Source organism: Mytilus californianus, unplaced genomic scaffold (genome assembly GCF_021869535.1).
Source record: "Mytilus californianus isolate M0D057914Y unplaced genomic scaffold, xbMytCali1.0.p SCAF_4, whole genome shotgun sequence".
NCBI lineage: Eukaryota > Metazoa > Mollusca > Bivalvia > Mytilida > Mytilidae > Mytilus > Mytilus californianus.
The window spans coordinates 58,976,331-59,001,615 of record NW_026262690.1 but is presented as its reverse complement, the minus strand read 5'-3'; the positions used below and the strand labels follow the sequence as shown (position 1 = coordinate 59,001,615).

General features: G+C 32.1%; 1 long non-coding RNA gene across 2 annotated transcripts; it reads right to left on the bottom strand.

Moving 5' to 3' along the window:
- Positions 1–2,531: 2,531 nt before the first annotated feature.
- Positions 2,532–20,255, bottom strand: LOC127698548 (uncharacterized). 2 transcript variants are annotated; one of them, XR_007980888.1, is made up of 3 exons: positions 20,052–20,255; positions 5,732–5,881; positions 2,532–5,459 (listed from the first exon to the last, which is right to left on the bottom strand). It is a non-coding gene; the product is annotated as an uncharacterized LOC127698548 (long non-coding RNA). The 2 variants fall into 2 exon arrangements; XR_007980887.1 differs by lacking the exon at positions 20,052–20,255 and adding an exon at positions 11,052–11,255.
- Between the last annotated feature and the right edge of the window lie 5,030 nt (positions 20,256–25,285).

The window sequence follows — 25,285 nt, the reverse complement described above, 5'->3', positions numbered from 1 at the left end:
TCTAACTTCATATAGGAAGTTTTATTCAATCATTACAAAACGGTACACACATATTCATTTTCTTTCATTCTTATATTGTGGTTATTAACTACGACCAACGGTCATCTGTGCGCTTTTAATTACGTAAAATTCTGATAAGCAATTAAGACTTTAACAGATTTTATTTTTTCCCATGATTCAACAAATCGGGTTAAAACGTCACAACCCAGTGACGTAGGTCAACCAAAAAAGTTACAAATACTTGATTTTCTCCGTTATTAGAAAGAATATAAATTTAAAACTTTGTGAATGTGTTTTTTATGTTAAGATGAACATATTTAGATGATAAGTAAAAAATCGCGGACTTTCCCTTTAAAGTTGCATTGATATACTCGGTCATATTTCTATATATTTATAATTTAGTTTCTCTTTGGTTTATTAGGCAAACTATTATTTGAATGAATATAAAGTTTTGTAAACAGTAAATTTACAAGTAATAATGATATGTCATGTCGGTACAAAAATGCTACTGAGCTGGAGATACGCTCAGGGGACGAAACGTCCATCAGGAATGTCATCGACCATGTGTTTATAAAGATTCGCCAAAGAATCATTCACATTATTTAATAACACTTTAATTCAGTCCTGTGACCCAAGCTCCAAAGTCATTGGATATTGAATGGCTTATTTAGGGATTTAATCAGTAGAAAAGGGAAAACAAATAGTTCACAAGAGCAGCTAGAGAGGCACATATCAGAACATACACTTTTACCATTTAAAATACTTATTTTGTAAAGGTCAATGTGGATAGTGGCGATTAGAAATCTATGATAAAGAGGCAATGACGTTTGAAGGTCATACAGTTCTAGCTTGTTCTTTTTTGGTGAATGCTGAAAATTGGATATTTCTAAGTGGTATGGTAGGAATAACAATTAAGGAAGAAAATTGTATGATTTACAAGACTCGCTGCACTTATTGTCCCCGGCTCGTCGAGTAGCAGGGATGGGGTAATAGTCTCCATCCGTCCTTTCGTCCGAAGCACATACTCAGAGACCGATTGACAGGAAGTTTTCATAATTGGTCGAGTTATTCGTTGTCATATTCTCATGATCGTCAGTTTGATTTGACAATTTTTACTGGGGTTATAGGACTTTGGACATATTTTTGGAGTTACTGTAACAACGATAACTCATGAGCGCAACTCCTCGGAGACCGGTTTACAAAAAAGCTTTCATACTTGGTAGGGTTGTTTTCCATCAAGTTTAGGTTACCATAGTATACAATGATTTTGATAAAACCATTTCAAAGGGAGTAATGGAACTTCTACTCTCATTCTTGGCAGGAGGATGTGTGAAGGCAGGAGGATTTTTCTTTTTATAAACTATTCATTTTAGTGCACCTTTTTATTGGTATCCTTTCCACTATTGTTTGTCCTTCGTCACCTGTGGTTTTACGGCTTACTTATTTCATTGTGTTCACAATCAATTCCTGCATTTTATGGGACTAGCTTTATTATTATTTCCAGAACAGAATATTCATTTGCCAAAATTCTCCTAAATGTTGTGGTTGCTCGATAGAGATATAGAAAAAAATTAGAATTTAAATCATTTTCGCTATCTGACAATTCAAATTTGTCTTTGAAATAATTACCTGAGTTAAGTGTTATTACAGTATAAACAGTATAGAAGATACATATTTTAAATTAATTATTCAGATGTGTGGTTGATACATTCCAAGTGTCAAGAGTATAACATCATTGATCCAAATAAGCATTTAAAGGAAATGAGTAAGACTTAAAAATTGTTCGAAGAGCAAATAAATTGACAAGATGATGTCAGCTGTCTTAGATCTGTTTATGTATGACAGTACTAACAAGACTTACCCCAAACATTCTAAATTTCTAAAAGCGTTAGCATGTACTTGGACGTAGGAGTTATCTTAATACTTAGATAATGTTATAAATATATACTAGAAATTTCTCCATTGTTAATTCTTCAAATAATTGAAATTAAAGCTGTTTTACTCCCCTCTCTTCGATACATAACCCCATAAATATATACACAAAAAAGAAGCAGCACAAAACAAAGTCAAGTCTCAGAAAGAAATTACTTTGCAGCTTAATGTAAAACCTTGTATGAAAATCCCTAGATTGAACAAGAGTTATCGACCCTTACATACTAAAATTACAATTGTAAATTCAAGGTAATCTGAGTTATCTCCAATATATGTATCGATAAAGTTTATTAGGAAAATCTTTTATTTCAAAACATGAGGAAAATTTAGAATGAAGTACTTATTTCAACTGATAGGTAGGTACCTTATCATGCCTTTCAGTTTTTGTAAGGTATTTTATAGCACATTGAATTGTAACAAACATACGTACCATTTCTTAAGATGGTTGTAAAATGTACATCTGCCGTTACAGCAGTCGTATACAAAAATAAACATCCAAATTAAAAAAGAAATAACAGATTACAATTTATAATAGAAAAAAATAACAGATTACCTTTTTCATTGAAATCATTATTTTAATATTTTACAGAATTGCATGATAATATACACAAGAATATTCATGTATGATATAATCAAAAGTCTCTGGCAGTCACTTGTTCTCAGTACAATGCCTCAAACAAAGACATTTGATAATTTGTTGTGCATTCAATATTAAAAATACGTAAGTTTTCAATATACAGTTTTCTTACCTTAATGTATTGATTAACATTTTAAGAACCAAAAATTATATAAATTTTATGTTTTATAGACACAACAATCTTTTATTATTATTAATCATTATTATTAACCGATTTCCATTTTTAGACTTTGATATCAGAATTTCACATGGCGAATTTCTTATTAAGTTTACGAAAGAAGGGACGACGTTTCCGTTTCTATCGTAATTTTCCGTTTCCTTTCTTTGATAATGACATGTTCCTACAGGTTCTTATGGATTTTATATTTCTCATTTGGTTCGGTATTCGCGTTTTTGCAGTGAAGTCTCGGATTTCAATAAACGTTATATTGTTTTTATTCAGAAAAAGTTTAACAGCAGGGACACACATATTCGTTTATCATAAATTGGTCAAAATATATTTTTATAAATTTAATTTCAAATAAAGAGATTTATTGAAGAAGCATGATTCCACGTTGAAGAATTTAATAAAAAAGTGGTAATTCGAATCCAACTTTCTATAGAGTGAATGTAAAAAGACTGGGTATGCAGTATGTCTTTTAAAGTCATACATCATTTGTTCCCACAACAAAAACATTGCAAGATCGAGTCAGCTGACGAAGATCTTGGTTAAGAGTACCACTCAGCTATAAGTAGCAAGTGTAAAGACAGATTTGGTCAGTAAGGTTGGATCGGGGAAAATCTTGGACAGTCTACGACGTTTTTCTATATTTATTTTCGCTCGCTAAAAGTGTGACAATGTATGATCAGAGATTGAGAAGGTAGGTCAGAAACAAATGAGATTCTCTTGTTGACCCGTGCAAGAAATGTGATCTTAGTGATCGAGATTCCATAATTGAATTCTATTGAGAAATGGCCGTTGTTGTCATGTTGACTGAATTTGATATTCTGTTCGTAAATATTATTTTTGATAATGCTTTGAATTAGCTATTATATATTACAACATTTTCTTCCAAGGAAAACAGATAGGATGAACGATGTTTTCTTCGCCTTGAGGATGAGGATATGGCAACAATTTTCTGTTTACTTATGTCAGCCTTTATGGATTTATGTTTTGTGTATACATTTTATAATTAGGAGGTTGAACTATTTTTATTTATTTTTGAACTTTATTCATGTAAACTACTTCGCAGCATTTACTTTTTTTGTAATTTCTTTATTTTTCAATTACATAATACAGTATAAGGCACAAGGTATTAAAAAAGAGCAAATTATTTGAAGATACACGTTAAGGAAAATATATATACATTGAATTAATATAAAAAGAAGATGTGGTATGATTGCCAAAGAGACAAAGACTGAATTACAGGCTCCTGACATTGGACAGGCACATACATACAGAATGTGGTGGGGTTAAACATATATAAAGAACAATGCGATTTAGGTTTCAATAAGTGCTGCTTTTAACAATTTACAATTCCGATTAATTTCCCTCTTTGTTCAGAGGTTAAGAAAGAAACACTATTTTTCTGTAATACAATTCGAATATTTTGATATCGTGCTTCCCCTTGCATATACTTAGTTACTTTTCCTATTTTTAACAATTTAACATTTATTTTTATAAATTTGTAAATTAAAAGATTCTGAACTGTGCACTTTTTGTTTAGAAACTTTGACTTTTTTCCTATTTTTTACTGCATTATTGTAGAGATTGTATTGGCTATTTATGTTAATGAGAAATGATAGCCTTTTCTTAGCCTTTTATATATTTGGGCATATTTTGGGCCATTTTTTTTTTCATCTGAGACGAGTCGGTTTCCCACAAAAAGTCGTATTAACTGAAATCAAAGCATGCTGTACGTTATACACGACAACTGGGTATATTTTGTTTTAGAAGTTAATGTAAAAATTGTTTTGGTACATCTATTAAGCCAAAAGGTATTATAAGATTTCAATGAAAATTGTTAAAAGTATTAATAAAATTAGTAAGATAACTTTAAGGCTAATACTTTTTATTAAACGGTGGCTAGTTGCACGGCAAAATTTCTGCTCCTTTCCATCATTACTCTTTATCCAGTGACAGTCTAAATTTCCTGCTGTTCATCCTGGTTGATCACGAACTACATTGCAGAGCCTACCTATTGATTTTATTGTTGTTTTGTTGTCGCTTGGAATATGCATGAAATATTTGACATTTGAAGTTAAGCAAACAACAATCAATGAATCAACCAATACTTTCCTATCCGATCTTGTGTGTTAAATTCTATAATGCAACACACGATACTGTCGTGAATATGCTCGCAATGTTGGTCGCTGAACATACGCACCCATCATTGAATGAATTAAATTATTTTACTGTTGCTGGTGTTGAAAACAATTAAAGGAACTGAATGTCAGAGTTAGACCTTGTCAGATCTTCTTGTCAGTCAATATGATATGATTATACTTGGTCAATTATCACTATACACTGAATGCATGAAGGGAAAAGTTGATACATTAATCTTTACTTCTCAAACTTTCGTCATACGAAAACGTTTAAAGTAAAAAAAAAAAAACAACAATGGATTATTGATAAAATTATAAACTGAGCACTTTTCAAAAGCATTTTAAAATTTACAATTATTGCACACATGTGTATATTATATTAAATCTATAGTTTTCTCTGGGTGTGATAAACTGTCCCTTCGTTTGTTCTCCTCTTGGGTGATTCTCTCTATCACAAGGAACCAAACAGATAACATTGGGAATATCAGCGAAATAATTACTAACGCGAATGATAGTGACAAGTTATGCTGCACAGTTGTTCCACATCCTGTCGCCCAACATAGAATACCAAGCACAGATGTCACAACTGAAAAAGAAAATTATAATCATATTTTGATTTGATCATCAGTATTATATTATTGGATTATTTCAATTAAAAGTCAATTAAAGGAACAAATTTAGATACATGTACGTGTGCATCCGAAATAAAATATATGACGACCCCCTTCTTTGTCAATTATTACCAATATACATGTACATGGAAATAATGATCTGTCAGAATGATTAAATGATAGACAGTAAATAATTAACTTTCGGACCCCTGATCAAGAAAATGGTACTTTTCTTACTGAAATATACCTGTTGTTACTATTATTGCAATGTTAGCAATAAATATCCTGGTGCCGTACACTGGAAACTGGTGATATACCATTAACAGCAATATACTGATTACGTATCCAACTAATGATAAACATTCAAATAACCGGACTACTGTAAACCCACTGTACGCTGAAATAAATAAAAACATACGTCATGCTCTGGACTAAACCTAGTCTAGAAAGATATAAATCAATCTTACACTGAATGCCAATCATATTTCCCATCAGACAACAATGACAACAAATGATGATCAAGATCCTGAGTCTGGACAGGCATATTAAAAATGGCTAAGTAACACTGGTTCGTGAGTACTTAACCTCCTTTTTTAAATCTCAAATAGTTCCGTATTCGGTGGAAAGACAGGTTCACTGTAATTTTACTTTTGCTGATTACAACAATTTTTGTTTTTTACGCATTAATCCCAAAATTTCATAATTTACAGTACATATACATCATTTGGAGTTTGGCGTGCAATTCGACCTTTTTTTGTGCAGCAAGTGTCATAACGTACAATTATAATAATTATAATTTTAGATAAACAGAAAATTCATCAGTCACAGGGAAAAAAGTAAGTTTCGTAAAATAAAATAGTAAACAATCAAATATCTTCGATAAAGTTCGCATCAAGTTATTTTTTTGCGTAAATTGTTTGATTTTAAATTTATTGGAAATGGGGAAAAATGTTTGTTTCTATTGAAAAAAAAGGAAAAAGAAAAGAACAACATCAATAAAAAAAAAACAATCCTGTTCCTATATGTCATGGAAAAAGTATGTTTGTCATATAAAAATTGACCTGAGAGATTAGATAAAAAAAACAAAAATATAAATGGTTGGTGCCTAAAGAACCCAGAAGTTGCGTCCAATGACTCAACTTTTTTTTAATTAGTTGTATTTGTCAATAACTGTTTTAAAGCTATGATAGAAACGGCCAGATCACAGTGTTGTCAATTTCTTGATTTTTTTTCAATGGTTTATATATTTCGCTATTTCCGATTATATTAACATATTGTCTGATCCTGCAATTTAATACTTATTTTATGATTAAATATTAATATAAAAATAAGGTGATGTGGTATGATTGCCAATGAGATAACTATCCACCAAAGTTAAAATGAAGTGGATGTAGTCAATTATGGGCAACCGTACGGCCTTCAGCAATGAGAAAAACATATACCGTAAACTATGGTCGGCTATAAAAGGCCCCGACATGAAAAATATGAAACATTTGAATAGAAAAAACTGACGGCCTAATTGATGACAAAACAGTTTACGAAAAACAAATATGACATACATGAACCAACGACAACCACTGAACTACAGTCTCCTGAATTGGGACAGGCACATAAAGAATGCGGCGAGGTAAGACATGTTTGTGACTGCTCAACCCTCCCCTAACCTGGGACAGTGGTGTAACAGTACAACATAAGAACAAACTATAATCAAAGTACTGAAGTACTGAACATTGGATGACTGCAAGTTCTTGTGGATGGTAACAAGCACTTGTCTCAGAAAAAAAATCACATCTCTATACCTGAAAGTGAGGTTAATGTATAGATATATTTTTATTTGATAAATAAATGACAGGGAATTCAACCTCACCGTAATAAATATGATATTGAAGTGATACAAATCAGTATACTCTGATTTGTTGTTATATATTATATTAATATTTGTATGTTACAGTTACATGTATATATAATTTTCATCGATTTGTATATCATTCTATTCTACTATATTAATAATAGTGCAGTGCAAGTGCATGGTGGACACTCTTCTGTAATAATTCGATTTTTCTAATAAGTTGAATTTGAGTAGGCATTCATATTTTCCCGCCAAACTTTCAATCTCCCATGCAGAGTTATCGGTCCTTGAGAGAGAGCGAGGACCGATAACTCTGCATGGGAGATTGCAAATGTTCTTGAGATATTCTTCCGCATGCGTTAACACACATTTTCTGTACGTGTGCATAGATATTAAAGATTTTTTACTTATATATATATTTCTAACGACAAAACATTTTCATATTATTTATTTATGTTCTAAAAAAATATTTTTAGGAGTATCCATTGAAAAAATGAATTTATAACAAGTGATAAGGAATGTTATTTTTGCACTCGATAATGTCCGCGTGTTTATCATGTTTATAGATCGGTTACAATCCCAACACGAAAGTTACGTAATGGAAATCTAGGCGACAGCAATACACTGGAATGCCCTCACGGTCATTCGATGTAACTAGAGGCTCTAAAGAGCCTGTGTCGCTCACCTTGGTCTATGTGCATATCAAACAAAGGACACAGATGGATTCATGACAAAATTGTGTTTCGGTGATGGTGATGTGTTTGTAGATCTTACTTTACTGAACATTCTTGCTCCTTACTATTATCTCTATCTATAATGAACTTGGCCCAGTAGTTACTGTGGAAAATATTATGTAAAAATTTACAAAAATTTACAAAATTTATGAAAATTGTAAAAAATTGACTATAAAGGGCAATAACTCCTTAAGGGGACAATTGACAATTTTGATCATGTTGACTTATTTGTAAATCTTACTTTGCTGTACATTATTGCCGTTTACAGTTTATCTCTATCTATAATAATATAATAATTCAAGATAATAACCAAAAGCTGCAAAATTTTCTTAAAATTACCAATTCAGGGGCAGCAACCCAACAACGGGTTGTCCGATTCATCTGAAAATGTGAGGGCAGATAGATCTTGACCTGATAAACAATTTTACCCCATGTCAGATTTGCTCTAAATGCTTTGGTTTCAGAGATATAAGCCAAAATCTACATTTTACCCCTATGTTCTATTTTTAGCCATGGCGGCCATCTTGGTTGGTTGGCCGGGTCATCGGACACATTTTTTAAACTAGATACCCCAATGATGATTGTGGCCAAGTTTGGTTAAATTTGGCCAAGTAGTTTCAGAGGAGAAGATTTTTGTAAAAGATTACAAAAATTTACGAAAAATGGTTAAAAATTTACTATAAAGGGCAATAACTCCTTAAGGGGTCAACTGACCATTTTGGTCAAGTTGACTTATTTGTAGATCTTACTTTGCTGAACATTATTGCTGTTTACAGTTTATCTCTATCTATAATAATATTCAAGATAATAACCAAAAACGGCAAAATTTCCTTAAAATGACCAATTCAGGGGCAGCAACCCAAACAACGGGTTGTCTGATTCATCTGAAAATTTTATGGCAGATAGATCTTGACCTGATAAACAATTTTACCCCCATGTCAGATTTGCTCTAAATGATTTGGTTTCAGAGATATAAGCCAAAATCTACATTTTACCCCTATGTTCTATTTTTAGCCATGGCGGCCATCTTGGTTGGTTGGCCGGGTCACTGGACATATTTTTTAAACTAGATACCCCAATGATGATTGTGGCCAAGTTTGGTTAAATTTGGCCAAGTAGTTTCAGAGGAGAAGATTTTTGTAAAAGTTAACAATGACGGACGACGACGGACGACGACGACGGACGACGGACGCCAAGTGATGAGAAAAGCTCACTTGGCCCTTTGGGCAAGGTGAGCTAAAAATCAGTTGAAAAAAGCTTAACTCATCAGAAAGATAAAAATAGCAATACATCGAACAAAAACACAAAGTGGACGTGGACGGGTACTTATACATCCCAAAAACAAAAATACACTAAGTATAGATCTAAGAGTACTCGCAGATACTGACAGCTATTTGTTCATTGTCTTAAGTTTGAATTTTCAAGAAATCGTGATGGCTTGAACGAGGCACCAAAAAGAACAGTGCCGTAAAAAAGTAGTTATAATATTACCGTTTGCTAAAAAAGAACAGGATTCAATGAGAAAATATTTAAGAAATTTACAACCGAGACTATGAAAAACTGTCATAATATCCAATTCTCTAAAGACACAAATGTATTTAAAATACGACTAATGACAACCATTGACTAAAGACAGACACATGCATGAACTTGGCATGTGGTGGGTTAAACTATTCAAAAATATAGCCTAGAAATTTCATTACTGCTCCCTTTGTATGCTTATTAGTAGACTATGTAATGAAAATAATAACAGGAAAAAGCACGAAACTTTATGATGAGGGTTTAATGAATATTTTACTTTTAAAACAAAAGTACAAACAAAACAATTATAACAAACAATACCATTAAGATTTATAGATATAATTGATTTCTTAAGGAAGATTTTTTAAATTTGAACTCTTATCTGACTAAATCAAAATTTTTGTAAGTTTTATAATGTTTCCGTTAAATACTTATAACGTAAAATGACTTGCGGAAGACATTGATTATTCATCAAAGAAATAATTGTATACACAGGAAGGATTTGGGTGTAAATGTCGATGACTCTTCGTAAGACGATGCAAATCTGTATTTCGTTTTTTATTCCATCAATGAAGTGGAGTTGTTTACTTCATGACGACTGAAACCTTTTAATTTTGACTAACTGAAAAACTTCGTTGATAGTTATTTGTCTGTGTTCCAATTTTTTGGTTGATTGTGTGATGAACCTAAACTAAAATAGATTAAAATTCACGATTTTTGTGTACATATCGTACAATCCTAATCTGAATATGATGACTGCTTTCAAAAGGTCTATAAATCACCTATGTTATTGTGTGTCATGAACTCTTTTCTTTATGGCATACATTTTTTTTCAGAACCTGAGATGACATTAATCGGACGGTCATCTCTTTTTCGTTTACAATTCATCAACTATTCAATTGTTCTAATTTTTGATTTATCACTAAATATGCTCTTATTGGTTTTTGCTTACATCTATAACTGTAGACATGGCTATAGAATAAAAGAAAGGTTGTTATTTGTTCAATTAGACAGCAATCATTCAACATTTAACATGTACTGGATTTTATTATTGTACGTTTTGATAATCTACTGATCGAGATTAAAAAGGGGAAGGGTTGAGGTACTCCACCACATGCTTATGTGCCTTTCCAAAGTTAAGGACATCGTCAATAGTTGTCGTATGTCATATCATAGTGCTTACCAATACGTTTATTAAGCCTATTTCATCGCAAAGGTAGTATTTCTACCCAAAAAAAATCATTATATGGATTTACATTCTAACATTTATTCTGATAGCATTATCAAAAGTATAAGAAATGAAAGGAAAAGTGTATGTACAAACGTATATACATGTATGTTAATGAGACAATTACCGAACAAAACAGAAAATACGACACAACTATGTTTTAGTCCAAATAAATTAGAAAACTTTCGTGCATGGTGTTTTACCCGATTTTTTCTAAAACAAAGGAAGTGTTTACCTGTGTATCCTTGACACCAGTACTTGCCTCCCATTTTAAAACAAGCTTGCCATAGACCTATACTTATTAGTCTAAAAGACTTTGTCCCCATCAAGTCGTTTTCCTCAAAGAAATTCCAAAAAGGCATAGCGACAGCAGCAAAGTGAATCAGGAATCCTGCTATCAGAAATCCAAGACAAAATTTAAGATTTTTTGTTATCTCGATCATTATGAACAATTAAATAATTATTTATATTATAAACGGATATTGCTACAAAAGGTCAATAAAACTGCGGTTACTGTCCTACATTTTTAAGAGTAAAAAGAAAAGAGGATTAAAGTTCATGTAATCTATTCAGTGTTGGGTTTTTTTTTCTGAATTTAAAATTATATTCATTGTTAGCGTTCGCTGCTTTTTAAATATCACGGTATGTATAGTGTCCGACTGAGATCAGGTATTTTCGAGTGATATTACACGCGATCAGACCGATTTACTGCTATTTCGCAAGTATAATAGATTTATTCATGACTGTTCGTCTTATTCTGAATACTTTTCATATTTTGAGCCCAAACTAAGCACAATTTCCTTGAATTTCACTCAAAATTTTTTCCAGTGCAACATTTACAACGTCCAGGTTTTTTAACAAACGGTCAGGGTTTTTCAAAGAAAATAGGAATAAGAAAGAAGGCATTCTTTGTATTTAAAACTGATTTTTCCTAGTTTATAACTGTAAATTAGTGAAGAACAATAATATATTCCAAATAAGTCACAAAAACGTATTACAATTTTGATCAAATTTAACCATTTTCGAATTCCTGCTTATTTTCTGTCCTGAAAACATTTTACAATAACCTTGCAATATTTGAGAAATCACTGGGTCCTTTTTAAAACAGTTTTTAGAACCGAGTACAGGGGACTCATAATCTTTTCAATTTCATTTATGCTACCTTTGTTTATACAGTCAATAATATTTTATGATTGATATATATTACTGTTGCAACCCCCTGAGTTTTAAGAATATGATTTTTAAGAAAAATAAGGAACATAAAAACTTAATATAAACACAAATATTCTACTAAAAGAGGCCTCTCCACCAAAAAATTACAATAAGATAACAAAAAACACACACACTTAATCCGCCCATGTTCTATTTCCAATTCACAATAAGATTTGAAATGAATGGGATATCTAATAAAAAAATAATGCAACACTTTATAAATTTCATGCGTTCGAAGCGCTCTTCTAGATGTACCTTCATCCGGAACGATCAAAGCCGAAATTGTGAAAACCACAGGTGTACAAGAACTTTTTTGAAGAGCTATATGACCAAAAAGACCTAAAAATAGCCAAAACCATCTAAGGTTCAACTTTGCAAATTTTTTGAAATTTATAAACGGACAATTTTAGATAATTAAATGTTGGTTGCTAAACGTCCAGCGGCAAATATTTCATGCATGTGCAGGACGAGAATAAATTAACAATAAATATAATAGGTAGGTCCTGTAATAGAGGCCGTTCGGGATGAAGGTCGGGAGACTGCCACTGGAAAATGAGTGTAAATTGGATAGGGACAGAAATGTTGCCTTGCAACAGGCTACCTACGGACCCCTGAAAGAGTTGTTGCAAGGCTTCTTAACCTGCAGAGAAAGATTGAAACTAATACTATTTTACCCCCTTCCCTAAATAGATTTAAATTAATAATAAAAACAAAACAAAACAAACTCACAAATCATAAAAAAATGGCTGAAAGAAAATACTAAGCTGTTTAAAAGTGGTTTTGATCGTAAAATCTATTGCACGTTAAACATTATGTATTTAATTTAGATAATTCCAATATGAAACTAAATGCAAAAAATAAATAAAACTTGGCCTAAAAATTTAATAAGAGTTGCCCATCATAACATACTAAACTTACAAGTGTTGATTCAAGGTAGTCCGAGTAATCTCCATTATAGGTATTGAGAAAGTTTTAGGAAATCTTTAATTTCAAGACACGAGGAAATTTTAGAATGACGTGTTTATTTCAACTGTTAGGTGGGAACCTTATGATACCTTACATATTTCATACGGCTCTTTATAGCAATCTGAATTGTACAACAACTAAAATCAAAGAATTTCATGAGGTCAGCAGTCGTATACAAACATTAATATCCATATTAAAAAAAGAAGAACATATTACCATTTTTCATTGGAAATATAAAAATAAGAAGATGTGGTAGATTGCCAATGAGACAACTATCCAACAGAGACAAAATGACATAGAAGTTAACAACTTCTGGTCACCGTACGGCCTTCAACAATGAGCAAAATCCATACCGCATAGTCAATTATAAAATGCCCCGAAATGACAAATGTAAAACAAATCAAACGGGAAAACTAACGACCTGATTTAATTTATGTACAAAACAATGAACGAAAAACAAATATGATATACAGCAACAAACGACAACCACTGAATTACAAGCTCCTGACTTGGGACAGGCACATAAAGAATGTGGGGGTGTTTAAACATGTTTGCGGGAGCCCAACCCTCCCCTAACCTGGGACAGTGGTGTAACAGCACAGAATATTAACAAAGTATGAAAACCAGTTGAAGAGGGCTTAACTCATCAGATCGATACAAAGCAGAAAAACAAGTAACAAAAAACACAGACCGGACTTGGTAGGGTATTTAAATACAACCCCACAACAAAAAAGATATGAAATACAGATCTGAGAGTACTCGCAGTTACCGACAGCTACTTCAAAGCTAATAACAACTAATACAAAAATCATGTATCTACGACTAAAATATTAATCTGTACACATCCAACATCTAATGGATTTAGTGTTAAGACGTCATTAACAGTCAGAGAAAAACATGACCTTGTGCAATGCCAAAATACAGATATCGACAGATTGTAGAATCTTGAATGTGCATATGTTTATGTATATTACAATAATATTAGTTTAAGTATTCATTCAAAAGTTTACAGGAAACATGATTGCATGGATAATAAACACAAGAAGATACATGTTGAATATGTCACTTTTTTCTCAGAACAATGCCTTACACAAGGACTAGAAAACGCAACAACTTGTCATTCAATGAAAATTTCCTTAAAGCAATTAATTGTTCAATTCAGTTTTTATTATCGTTATACGAAAGAACCATTTAAGATACGTAATCCATAATTGCAGACACAGGAAGAACTTGGTGTATTATTTCAAGGACTCTTCGTAAGTTAATGCAGATCTGTATTTCGTTTTTATTTCTATCGATGAAATGAAGATGTTTATACTTTTGGTATGAGTGCCAATGAGACAACTCTCCATCCAAGTCACAATGTGTAAAAAGTAAACAATTATAGGTCAAAGTACGGCCTTCAACACGAAGACTTGGCTCACACCGAACAGCAAGCTATAAAGGGCCCTAAAATGACTAGTGTAAAACAATTCAAACAGGAAAACCAACGGTCTAATCTATATAAAAAATGAGAAACGAGAAATACTTAAGAACCACATCAACAAACGACAACCACTGAAACAGGTTCCTGACTTAAGACAGGTGAAAACAAATGCAGGGGTTAAACGTTTTAACAGGCGCCAACCTTCACCCTAACCTGAAATAGTAGTGTAACATTAGAACATAGAAAGACACACACTTAAATATCAATTGAAATGGCTTAACTCAATCAAAAAGACATATTAACAAAAACAAGTAAACACACACTGAACGAATAAATTTGATCTATGACACAATGTAAAAAAGACAACTATAACCTTGGACAAAATGGTGTTAGATAAAATAACGTACAGAGGTAAATCTAAATATAATTATTATGTTGTTAGGAGTACGGAGATATTTTTTACAAAATAAATAAAAATGTTGTTCATAGTACGAGAACAGCAGTGAAAATTTATCGTCATACTGAATACTTATCAAGCAAGTACATATTAAAAATGGTAACACAAAATAAGTAAACATTGAATAACAAAAATGCATTACAAATTGTGTAACAGGTCAAATTAACCCGAAAGTACGATTTGAGAGTACTCGCAGTTACTGAAAGCTAGTTAAAATCCATACACAATGTATATATATACAGCGATGGATTTTACATCTCCAGCGCTGGATTTTACATGAACAGTTAAATTTTTATGTACATTATACAAGGGTCCATACTTGTATACTTATGACGATCTCAGCATATTCTTGTGGGAAAGAAAAGCAATTAATCTATACTCAATAACCCTTTCATTTATGATTTGTCATACACCGATTTAAAAGTACATAAAAGGGAACTAAAACTGTAGGAGATGTGGGTTATACGCCAATAAGACAGCAATTAAACGACAAAAAACACATAAGCACATCTAGAGCGCAACATATAGTGTTCAACAATAGACATGTGTCAAAACAATATGTCAAGTTCTAAATCGTTTATAAAGCTCAGTCAGAGCTTATGTTGTGTTGTTATTTATCTTGCCGGCTTAAAAGAAAACTTATTTGATTTGACTTGATCGTCACGAATTTATATAAAAATTGTAAATAAATCTAATAGAAAAAATCAAAGCTCTGCCATTAAAACATAATTTTCCAAATACTGTAACAATTCAGGAGAAAGCATGATTATCAAAAAAGTTATAATTTAAAAATTACCAACCTTTTAACTACTTAAATGCGTATTTCCCCCTTTCTTTACCCTAGAAGATAACTTTCCCAGGAGCCGTGGATTAAATATCGTCCGAATATTTCCAAAACGTTCATGTAAATTGATAGCGTTATGTGTTAAAAAGTTATTGACCAATCAAATCGATATACCGGTATATCATTAAATCTGCACGGTCGGGATGACCCATTAACGCGAACTCCGACGTCGTTCGGGTCAAGTAGCGTCACCCGAGCAGTGCCGACTTTCTTGGTCAATAACTATAACTTAACAATTTTACTCGGTCAAATAACTATATATTCATAATTCATTAGATGGTTCTTTAATTTGATTTTTATGGCTTAGATTAGGCAAACTATAAATATACAGCAATTCTCTTTTTAATGGTTAGTCTTGTTTGATGATTGAATTTAATTCATTCGTATTGGAAAACGGTACTCTAGTACCGTTTAAATGCATAAAAAGATAGAGGGTTGGATATTCTACATGTTAGTCATGCATTGGGAAACAGCGTTTCATACTCAATGGCATTTTTTTGTTGTCCCAAAGTTTGACCTAAAACAAGAGTTAAACATAAGATAGAAAAAAAAAGCTTTTGACACGACCTTCGGACTAGCATAGCGCGGAAACTGCATAAAACAGCGCTGAAACGAATTTTAGCAAGTCAGTGTTGGGAAATGAATAATCAGTATGAGAATAAGGATATGTGGCATATCTGCCAACTATAACAAATTGACCAGAGACCAAAAGGACAGAGATGTAATAAAACAGCTACAGGTCATTGAGTGCCTTCAACAACGAGTTATTTCAATAAAGTGCTTTGTATCCGCTGTCAAGACGTTACAGCATAAACCATACGGATTAGTAAGCTATTCAAGGCCCCGGTATAACGAGATGTAAAACAATTACGGCAGCCAGCAACCAACGATAATCACTAGATGACAAGCTACTATATACTTTAGGACAGGCAATCAAAGAATGTAGCAAAATTGAACCTGTTTGTGAGTGTTTAAGTCCTATCACAAACTGAAAACAGTGATGTAACAGCACAATAAAGAACAAACTTGTACCTATCAGTTGAAAATGGCTTGACTCCTCACACCGGTACTAGGCAAAGACGATTTAGGATTACTTGCAGTTACTGAAAGATATATAAAAGCCAATTTCAATATTTTGAACTTATTAATAAACCGTGTTTTCCCACTATTTAACTAGCAATCCAAGTTCACCTATCGTATCTATTGAGTGTTTATTGTGTTTTAGATTAGCGGTTGAGCAAATGACAGTCCAGTTGACTGTTTTTGTTTTTCTCAGTGTGCTGTCCACTCTAGAATTGTGGTTAGAATTTTATGCAGGTCTTGGGTTAAAAATGTTTAGGAAAGCGGTATATGTTTAGATAAGCGCATCATTTAGGTTTTAGTCTCAACTGCATTTGTATATTTTCCATATCAGAATACATTCAAAATTAGAAAGTATACATGAATGTCAATCAAACCACATTTATATAATTGGTATTCGTAATATCGTAATATTTGATATTTAGAAAATCTTTATTCTTAGAACCTAATTGTACAAGTTGTACAATTGTTATCAAGTGTATAAATCGTCTAGTTGTCAATGTTTTGGAATTAATCGTAATTTGTATATCCAACGTTCGATAGTTTTTCAGGAAGCAGTTTTTTTCTCACTTTGGTCAAAATTCAGACTGCATGTCCTCAGTCAAATTTGACATGAAGCCGTTTCTGCTAATCTCTTAAGGTACATATATGTAACATTTAGTTACATGGCACTACATGTTTATAGATCCTTGTCTTTTCGCCTTTTTTGGCTTTAATAAGGGCGCCTCTTACGACTGTAAGTCTAGATATGCATATCTAACTTAATATGTATTCGATACATTTTACGTGTTATTACTATTTAAATTTGTCGGTCATTTAATGTCAATTAGGTTCTTTCCGTACCTGATTTTCAAAAAGCTCAAAGTACATGTTAACACTATTGTTTCATTTAAAATATTTGATTGAATTTTCGTTTTAAATGCCAAAGTAATTTAAAAATTGATGAAGTTTTTTTTAGCAGTGTTGCAATATTCTTCTATTGTCCTTTTTCTAATATTGATCGGTGAGTCACGGCCTGCATTGTGCAATTTGAAATTTTAAAATACACGAGACGTTTATTTTACATTGCTAATTTAAATCACTCTTAAATCACATTACAAAAACTACTTGATAAATGAATTGAGTATAATTGACAATTCACTTGGAAACTCAACATATTCCCCCACGACACTTACTAAAGAGGAAATCCTGGATAATCATAGAACAGTCTCCGGGACAAGTTTGCACTTCCGCTGAGTGCAAAAGTTGTCACTTTAATTTTTGGAGTTAAGTCAAAATGAAGTTGATAACTTGGTTGGTATTGGTTCCCTGATATTTGTCCTAAAAAAATTTGGCTCTAGCACCACTGTTGAAAAAGTTATGCCCCTTTTTTCAACAATTTCCTCCGAGGAAAAGTAGTTTTCCTCAAGGGAAATCAAATTTCCCTAAAGGAAAAAGATTTTTCCTTAAGGGAAATTGTATTTTCCTCAAGGGAAAAAGATTTCCCTTAGGGAATTTGCTTCCTTTGAGGAAATTCTATTTCCTGTGAGGAAATTTTATTTCCTCTGAGGAAATTTGAGGCTTCAAATTTTCCTCTGAGGAAATTTGCAGCTTCAAATTTTCCTTGGAGGAAATACTTTTTCCTGTGAGGAAATTTTGTCAACTGCAATTTCCTTTGAGGAAATATTTAACAAACACTTTTCCTTGAGGGAAAATTCAATACCACAAATTTCCTCTAAGGAAAACATTGTTCTCCGAATTTCCTCTAAGGAAATTTCTGTACATCAACTTTCCCTGTAGGAAATGCTTTCCCCTATTTTTACTCATTGTAAATTTCTTCACTATACAAACAGTATGAACATAATGTTTACAAGACTTAATAAATGATACAAATGATATTTAAACTTTAATAAATTTTTGACTCAAAATTATCATGACATACAAAAACAATATAGTGAGTCTGACTGTTTAGGTCAAGGTATTGTACATACTTTATATGACTTTAACTTTGATTTTTAAAATATTTTTGTAGCAAAGTATTCTGTTTTCTTTGTTATTGTTTCAATTGTATACATTAATAAGCAACCAATTTGAATGTCATACCACTTGTGGAGTTCTTAAGAATGGGTTCATATTTGCAAATTAAATAATAAAATAAACACTTTTCTTGTAAATTTTAATTTTCCTCTGTTTCAGCTGCTGTTTACAGTTATTCAATTCACTACGTAAAAGTTCATAACATAAATTATTCCATTCACTAAACAATTTCCTTCAATTCTTAGAGAAAACATTTTTGCAATTTGTTCTTCGAAGATCTTCTTCAGTATATTTGATATGAGGGAGCGATGTAAATGAGTGGATAAAGCTGGTGTTCCTTTCAACAACAAAATACTATTTTTTTCTTCATTTCTCCCTTCTTTTGACGAATATATATAATATGTTGTTGCATTTATACAATTGTGTTTTTCTGCATCTATAATAGAACTCCATTTTGTTTATAGCCATTATCATGTGATTATGATGAAATTTCCTATTTCTTTTTTGCAGGAAAGCACACATTCCATTTCACATTAATCCAATTAGCGCACCTATGTTATTGTGTGTCATGAACTCTTTTCTTTATGGCATACATTTTTTTTTTCAGAACCTGAGATGACATTAATCGGACGGTCATCTCTTTTTCGTTTACAATTCATCAACTATTCAATTGTTCTAATTTTTGATTTATCACTAAATATGCTCTTATTGGTTTTTGCTTACATCTATAACTGTAGACATGGCTATAGAATAAAAGAAAGGTTGGTATTTGTTCAATTAGACAGCAATCATTCAACATTTAACATGTACTGGATTTTATTATTGTACGTTTTGATAATCTACTGATCGAGATTAAAAAGGGGAAGGGTTGAGGTACTCCACCACATGCTTATGTGCCTTTCCAAAGTTAAGGACATCGTCAATAGTTGTCGTATGTCATATCATAGTGCTTACCAATACGTTTATTAAGCCTATTTCATCGCAAAGGTAGTATTTCTACCCAAAAAAAATCATTATATGGATTTACATTCTAACATTTATTCTGATAGCATTATCAAAAGTATAAGAAATGAAAGGAAAAGTGTATGTACAAACGTATATACATGTATGTTAATGAGACAATTACCGAACAAAACAGAAAATACGACACAACTATGTTTTAGTCCAAATAAATTAGAAAACTTTCGTGCATGGTGTTTTACCCGATTTTTTCTAAAACAAAGGAAGTGTTTACCTGTGTATCCTTGACACCAGTACTTGCCTCCCATTTTAAAACAAGCTTGCCATAGACCTATACTTATTAGTCTAAAAGACTTTGTCCCCATCAAGTCGTTTTCCTCAAAGAAATTCCAAAAAGGCATAGCGACAGCAGCAAAGTGAATCAGGAATCCTGCTATCAGAAATCCAAGACAAAATTTAAGATTTTTTGTTATCTCGATCATTATGAACAATTAAATAATTATTTATATTATAAACGGATATTGCTACAAAAGGTCAATAAAACTGCGGTTACTGTCCTACATTTTTAAGAGTAAAAAGAAAAGAGGATTAAAGTTCATGTAATCTATTCAGTGTTGGGGTTTTTTTTCTGAATTTAAAATTATATTCATTGTTAGCGTTCGCTGCTTTTTAAATATCACGGTATGTATAGTGTCCGACTGAGATCAGGTTTTTTCGAGTGATATTACACGCGATCAGACCGATTTACTGCTATTTCGCAAGTATAATAGATTTATTCATGACTGTTCGTCTTATTCTGAATACTTTTCATATTTTGAGCCCAAACTAAGCACAATTTCCTTGAATTTCACTCAAAATTTTTTCCAGTGCAACATTTACAACGTCCAGGTTTTTTAACAAACGGTCAGGGTTTTTCAAAGAAAATAGGAATAAGAAAGAAGACATTCTTTGTATTTAAAACTGATTTTTCCTAGTTTATAACTGTAAATTAGTGAAGAACAATAATATATTCCAAATAAGTCACAAAAACGTATTACAATTTTGATCAAATTTAACCATTTTCGAATTCCTGCTTATTTTCTGTCCTGAAAACATTTTACAATAACCTTGCAATATTTGAGAAATCACTGGGTCCTTTTTAAAACAGTTTTTAGAACCGAGTACAGGGGACTCATAATCTTTTCAATTTCATTTATGCTACCTTTGTTTATACAGTCAATAATATTTTATGATTGATATATATTACTGTTGCAACCCCCTGAGTTTTAAGAATATGATTTTTAAGAAAAATAAGGAACATAAAAACTTAATATAAACACAAATATTCTACTAAAAGAGGCCTCTCCACCAAAAAATTACAATAAGATAACAAAAAACACACACACTTAATCCGCCCATGTTCTATTTCCAATTCACAATAAGATTTGAAATGAATGGGATATCTAATAAAAAAATAATGCAACACTTTATAAATTTCATGCGTTCGAAGCGCTCTTCTAGATGTACCTTCATCCGGAACGATCAAAGCCGAAATTGTGAAAACCACAGGTGTACAAGAACTTTTTTGAAGAGCTATATGACCAAAAAGACCTAAAAATAGCCAAAACCATCTAAGGTTCAACTTTGCAAATTTTTTGAAATTTATAAACGGACAATTTTAGATAGTTAAATGTTGGTTGCTAAACGTCCAGCGGCAAATATTTCATGCATGTGCAGGACGAGAATAAATTAACAATAAATATAATAGGTAGGTCCTGAAATAGAGGCCGTTCGGGATGAAGGTCGGGAGACTGCCACTGGAAAATGAGTGTAAATTGGATAGGGACAGAAATGTTGCCTTGCAACAGGCTACCTACGGACCCCTGAAAGAGTTGTTGCAAGGCTTCTTAACCTGCAGAGAAAGATTGAAACTAATACTATTTTACCCCCTTCCCTAAATAGATTTAAATTAATAATAAAAACAAAACAAAACAAACTCACAAATCATAAAAAAAATGGCTGAAAGAAAATACTAAGCTGTTTAAAAGTGGTTTTGATCGTAAAATCTATTGCACGTTAAACATTATGTATTTAATTTAGATAATTCCAATATGAAACTAAATGCAAAAAATAAATAAAACTTGGCCTAAAAATTTAATAAGAGTTGCCCATCATAACATACTAAACTTACAAGTGTTGATTCAAGGTAGTCCGAGTAATCTCCATTATAGGTATTGAGAAAGTTTTAGGAAATCTTTAATTTCAAGACACGAGGAAATTTTAGAATGACGTGTTTATTTCAACTGTTAGGTGGGAACCTTATGATACCTTACATATTTCATACGGCTCTTTATAGCAATCTGAATTGTACAACAACTAAAATCAAAGAATTTCATGAGGTCAGCAGTCGTATACAAACATTAATATCCATATTAAAAAAAGAAGAACATATTACCATTTTTCATTGGAAATATAAAAATAAGAAGATGTGGTAGATTGCCAATGAGACAACTATCCAACAGAGACAAAATGACATAGAAGTTAACAACTTCTGGTCACCGTACGGCCTTCAACAATGAGCAAAATCCATACCGCATAGTCAATTATAAAATGCCCCGAAATGACAAATGTAAAACAAATCAAACGGGAAAACTAACGACCTGATTTAATTTATGTACAAAACAATGAACGAAAAACAAATATGATATACAGCAACAAACGACAACCACTGAATTACAAGCTCCTGACTTGGGACAGGCACATAAAGAATGTGGGGGTGTTTAAACATGTTTGCGGGAGCCCAACCCTCCCCTAACCTGGGACAGTGGTGTAACAGCACAGAATATTAACAAAGTATGAAAACCAGTTGAAGAGGGCTTAACTCATCAGATCGATACAAAGCAGAAAAACAAGTAACAAAAAACACAGACCGGACTTGGTAGGGTATTTAAATACAACCCCACAACAAAAAAGATATGAAATACAGATCTGAGAGTACTCGCAGTTACCGACAGCTACTTCAAAGCTAATAACAACTAATACAAAAATCATGTATCTACGACTAAAATATTAATCTGTACACATCCAACATCTAATGGATTTAGTGTTAAGACGTCATTAACAGTCAGAGAAAAACATGACCTTGTGCAATGCCAAAATACAGATATCGACAGATTGTAGAATCTTGAATGTGCATATGTTTATGTATATTACAATAATATTAGTTTAAGTATTCATTCAAAAGTTTACAGGAAACATGATTGCATGGATAATAAACACAAGAAGATACATGTTGAATATGTCACTTTTTTCTCAGAACAATGCCTTACACAAGGACTAGAAAATGCAACAACTTGTCATTCAATGAAAATTTCCTTAAAGCAATTAATTGTTCAATTCAGTTTTTATTATCGTTATACGAAAGAACCATTTAAGATACGTAATCCATAATTGCAGACACAGGAAGAACTTGGTGTATTATTTCAAGGACTTTTCGTAAGTTAATGCAGATCTGTATTTCGTTTTTATTTCTATCGATGAAATGAAGATGTTTATACTTTTGGTATGAGTGCCAATGAGACAACTCTCCATCCAAGTCACAATGTGTAAAAAGTAAACAATTATAGGTCAAAGTACGGCCTTCAACACGAAGACTTGGCTCACACCGAACAGCAAGCTATAAAGGGCCATAAAATGACTAGTGTAAAACAATTCAAACAGGAAAACCAACGGTCTAATCTATATAAAAAATGAGAAACGAGAAATACTTAAGAACCACATCAACAAACGACAACCACTGAAACAGGTTCCTGACTTAAGACAGGTGAAAACAAATGCAGGGGTTAAACGTTTTAACAGGCGCCAACCTTCACCCTAACCTGAAATAGTAGTGTAACATTAGAACATAGAAAGACACACACTTAAATATCAATTGAAATGGCTTAACTCAATCAAAAAGACATATTAACAAAAACAAGTAAACACACACTGAACGAATAAATTTGATCTATGACACAATGTAAAAAAGACAACTATAACCTTGGACAAAATGGTGTTAGATAAAATAACGTACAGAGGTAAATCTAAATATAATTATTTTGTTGTTAGGAGTACGGAGATATTTTTTACAAAATAAATAAAAATGTTGTTCATAGTACGAGAACAGCAGTGAAAATTTATCGTCATACTGAATACTTATCAAGCAAGTACATATTAAAAATGGTAACACAAAATAAGTAAACATTGAATAACAAAAATGCATTACAAATTGTGTAACAGGTCAAATTAACCCGAAAGTACGATTTGAGAGTACTCGCAGTTACTGAAAGCTAGTTAAAATCCATACACAATGTATATATATACAGCGATGGATTTTACATCTCCAGCGCTGGATTTTACATGAACAGTTAAATTTTTATGTACATTATACAAGGGTCCATACTTGTATACTTATGACGATCTCAGCATATTCTTGTGGGAAAGAAAAGCAATTAATCTATACTCAATAACCCTTTCATTTATGATTTGTCATACACCGATTTAAAAGTACATAAAAGGGAACTAAAACTGTAGGAGATGTGGGTTATACGCCAATAAGACAGCAATTAAACGACAAAAAACACATAAGCACATCTAGAGGGCAACATATAGTGTTCAACAATAGACATGTGTCAAAACAATATGTCAAGTTCTAAATCGTTTATAAAGCTCACTCAGAGCTTATGTTGTGTTGTTATTTATCTTGCCGGCTTAAAAGAAAACTTATTTGATTTGACTTGATCGTCACGAATTTATATAAAAATTGTAAATAAATCTAATAGAAAAAATCAAAGATCTGCCATTAAAACATAATTTTCCAAATACTGTAACAATTCAGGAGAAAGCATGATTATCAAAAAAGTTATAATTTAAAAATTACCAACCTTTTAACTACTTAAATGCGTATTTCCCCCTTTCTTTACCCTAGAGGATAACTTTCCCAGGAGCCGTGGATTAAATATCGTCCGAATATTTCCAAAACGTTCATGTAAATTGATAGCGTTGTGTGTTAAAAAGTTATTGACCAATCAAATCGATATACCGGTATATCATTAAATCTGCACGGTCGGGATGACCCATTAACGCGAACTCCGACGTCGTTCGGGTCAAGTAGCGTCACCCGAGCCGTGCCGACTTTCTTGGTCAATAACTATAACTTAACAATTTTACTCGGTCAAATAACTATATATTCATAATTCATTAGATGGTTCTTTAATTTGATTTTTATGGCTTAGATTAGGCAAACTATAAATATACAGCAATTCTCTTTTTAATGGTTAGTCTTGTTTGATGATTGAATTTAATTCATTCGTATTGGAAAACGGTACTCTAGTACCGTTTAAATGCATAAAAAGATAGAGGGTTGGATATTCTACATGTTAGTCATGCATTGGGAAACAGCGTTTCATACTCAATGGCATTTTTTTGTTGTCCCAAAGTTTGACCTAAAACAAGAGTTAAACATAAGATAGAAAAAAAAAGCTTTTGACA